The 3,501-nt window shown below is 51.6% G+C and overlaps 1 protein-coding gene across 1 annotated transcript in view; it reads left to right on the forward strand.

Moving 5' to 3' along the window:
* Positions 1–3,501, forward strand: part of AP2S1 (adaptor related protein complex 2 subunit sigma 1) — a 14,693-nt gene that overhangs the window by 575 nt on the left and 10,617 nt on the right. The gene's annotated exons all lie outside the window — the stretch shown is intronic.

Below are 3,501 nucleotides of genomic sequence, written 5' to 3' on the forward strand. Positions count from 1 at the left end.
GGGGGGGGGGGGGAGAATGGGAGGTGGGGAGGGGGCGTCCCCAGAGAAGGGCTCCCTGGGAGTGTGGCACGATAATTGGAGAAGAATGGAAACCTCGGGGATTGGAGAGAAGGGGTCTTTAGAAGGAGGAAGCTGACACTGAAGGAAGAGAGGGGCTGTTGAAACGGGAGGGGTACTGCTGACGAGGGAGAGAGAGAATCTCAAGGGGAAGAGACTGGGCACGGGAGACGGGAAGCAGGCTGCTATAGGGAACGGAGCTTTAGGATCAGGGGAAGCGTGCTGCGAAGCGGGAGAAGGCTTGGAGGTAGGGAGCGCATATTAGAAACGGATGGGGGGCAATGGAACGGGTCCTTCCAAGAAGAGGGGTCTTGGGGTCGGAGTAGACCTGGAAGTGTGAGAGATGAGAATGGAGCGTTTGCAGCAAGGGCTGGGCTTTGAACTTGGCTCCCCTCCCCCAGGACGGGTCTTTGGACCATAAGAAAGGATTCTTGGGGCAGGGAGCTGGAAAAACGAGATGAATGGGCGTGGGTGTCAGAACGAGGGCGTCTCCCCCGCCAACAGGGGAGGAGGCCTTGGCGACCAAGAAGGGATATCCCCAGTAAAAGGCCTTCTGAAGCCCCAAAGAGGGGGTTGATTGAAACCCGGAAATTGGAAGTCGAAATGGGATGGCCCCATTGGGGCCTCGGAGACAGGGAAGGTTGGGGGGCATCCAGAGAGAACGTCAGAGGTTGAGGATGCAGGAGGGAAGAGACCTCTGAGGCTAGATTTCCGGAGGTGGAAAAATTCTGATGTAGAAGAGGCATGTAAGGGAATTTGGGGGTAAGAAGCAGGTCTCCCCCTCAACTCTTAGCTCTCTTCCCCTTACGCTCTATATATCTCTGGCTCCGCCCCCAGGTTGTGGCTACCTAGTGAGCCTCTCCCCACCCAGGCCCGGACCTTTCCCTTTGTACCCAGGACCCCTGGCCTGCTAGGAAGTAGCTTTCCCTGGCTCAGCAGATGGGGTTCTTGGAAGGGGAGTGTAATATCCTGTCGGTGTCTGGCTGGCTGGGTTGGGGGAAGGGGAAATCGCATACTGGAGAGTGAGGCTTAGGAAAGAGAGTGGACTCCCATGGATGGTGAGAGGGTCCCAGAGAGTCAGCCAGGGTAAAGGGGTCCAGAGCAAAGCCTTTCGACTCCCAGGTGTGCTTTGTGGCTGGGACACTTCCTTTCTCTGAGTATTTATTTATTTGGGGTGCCTTGGCTCAGTCGGTTAAGCATCTGACTTCGGCTCAGGTCATGATCTCAAAAGTTCGTGGGTTCAAGCCCTGCATCAGGCTCTGTGCTGACAGCTCGGAGCCTGGAGCCTGCATCAGATTCTGTATTTCTCTCTCTCTCTCTCTCTGCCCCTCCCCCACTCTCATTCTGTGTGTCTCTCTCAAAAATAAAGAAACGTTAAACATTTTTTTTAATTTATTTTGAGAGAGAGAGAGAGAGAGAGCAGGGGAGGGGCAGAGAGAGAGGGAGAGAGAGAGAATCCCAAGCAGCCTCCACGCTCAGCACAGAACCTGAGTGGGGTTCTGTTCCGTGACCGTGGGATCATGACCTGAGCCGAAATCAAGAGTCGGACTGAGCCACCCAGGCACTCCGGGCCTTGGTTTTCTTAATGTCAAATGATGGTGAATTATAATACCCCTCAGAACTAATACTCGTATAACCTCTAGTATGTGCTCTAGCCACGGTGCTGCGGCCCTTACATTTCTTAACCCTTGCAACTATCTCATGAGGCAGGTGCTCCCATCATGTCCATTATACAGAAGGAGAAACTGAGGCCCAGAGAGGCTAAGTTATTGCCCACGGACACCCAGCCAGGAGTCCCAGGATTCATTCAGACTCTAGAGTCTGTGTCCTTAGCCACTTGGACAAATGTCCCTCAGCCATGATCACTAATTGTATTGAGTGCCATACATATAATGAGCACTATGCTAAGCCCTTCTGGGATGAACTTTTCACTTTTTCACAGTGGTCCTATGAGGGTTGACCTGGCTTTTCAGAATCACAAGGACAAGTTTCCTAGCCCTCACTGATGACAGTCAGAGCTGACACGGCGCATAATCCGAGCCAGGCACTGTGCTAGTCTAGATTCTTTTCATACTTCCCATTGCACTTGTATGAGACCCTATTTTCCAGGTGGGTAAACTGAGGCACCAAGCACGTCCATGACTCGAGAAGGGGCAAATGCTCTGGAACACAGTTCAGCAGTTCCTGAAAAAGTGAGACAGTAGTGTTACCATATGACCCGGGGGTCCCCCCCGCCAAGTATATACCAAAGAGAGATGAAAACATGCGTGCACATAAATGCTTGCATGCAAATGGTCATGGCGGCCTTATTCATAATCGCCAAAAAGTGGAAATGACCCAAATATCCATCAACTGATGGGTAGGCCAACAAGACGAGGTATATCCTTACGGTGGAATGTGATTCAGCCATAAAAAGAAATGAAGCCTGGTGGCGCCTGGGTGGCTCAGTCGGTTAAGCGTCCGACTTTGGCTCAGGTCATGATCTCACGGTTTGTGGGTTCGAGCCCCGCGTTGGGCTCTGTGCTGACAGCTCAGAGCCTGGAGCCTGCTTCAGATTCCGTGTCTCTCCCTCCCCCGCTTGTGCTCTGTTTCTCTCTCTCTCTCAGTCTCAGAAATAAATAAACATTTATAAAAATGTTTAAAAGAAAAGAAATGAAGCCTGGACACGTGCCTCCATGTGGATGCACTTTGAAAACATGGCCGAGGGGCAGAAGCCAAACCAAGGGCCACATATGGTCTGATTCTATTTACATGAAATGTCCAGAACAGGAAAATCTATAGAGACAGAAAGATTATTGTTTGCCAGGGGATGGAGGGAGGGGAAGTGGCTGCCAAATGGGTGGGGCTTTCTGTCTGGGGTGATGAAAATATTCTGGAATTAGAGAATAGTGATTGTTGCCCAATTGTATGAAGGCACTAAAAACCACTGAACTGTACACTTCTTAAGTGGGTGAGTTTTAGGGGCACCCGCGTGGCTCAGTCGGTTAAGCGTCCGACTTTGGCTCAGGTCATGATCTCACAGTTCGTGGGTTCGAGCCCTGCGTCGGGCTGTGTGCTGACAGCGCGGAAACTGCTTGAGATTCTCTCTCTCCCTCTCTCTGAACATGTGCGCTCTCTCTCAAAATCCATCAATATTTTTTTAAGTGAGTGAAATTTAAGGAATGGGCAAATAAAAGGAAAAAGGAGTGGAGTCTCCAGGATTCAGACCGCAGAAGCCTGAAACTCGAACATTTATTGAGTGCCTGCTTTGTGCCGGCTACTGAACTAAGTTTGTAAACCTTTCTCCTGCAGAAGACTCTGACAAGATGGGTCTTAGGAAACTTACTTTGCGGGTGGGAATCTGAGGCCCAGGGGACCGATCCTTTGTCCAAGGTCAAGCGGAGGAGGGATAGAGGAGCCTGGCTGGGCCGCAGGGCCCTGGAGCTGACTGGAGGAGGTGGCCAG

The sequence above is a fragment of the Crocuta crocuta genome, unplaced genomic scaffold, assembly GCF_008692635.1.
Source record: "Crocuta crocuta isolate KB4526 unplaced genomic scaffold, BGI_CrCroc_1.0 scaffold334, whole genome shotgun sequence".
NCBI classification, from domain to species: Eukaryota; Metazoa; Chordata; class Mammalia; order Carnivora; family Hyaenidae; genus Crocuta; species Crocuta crocuta.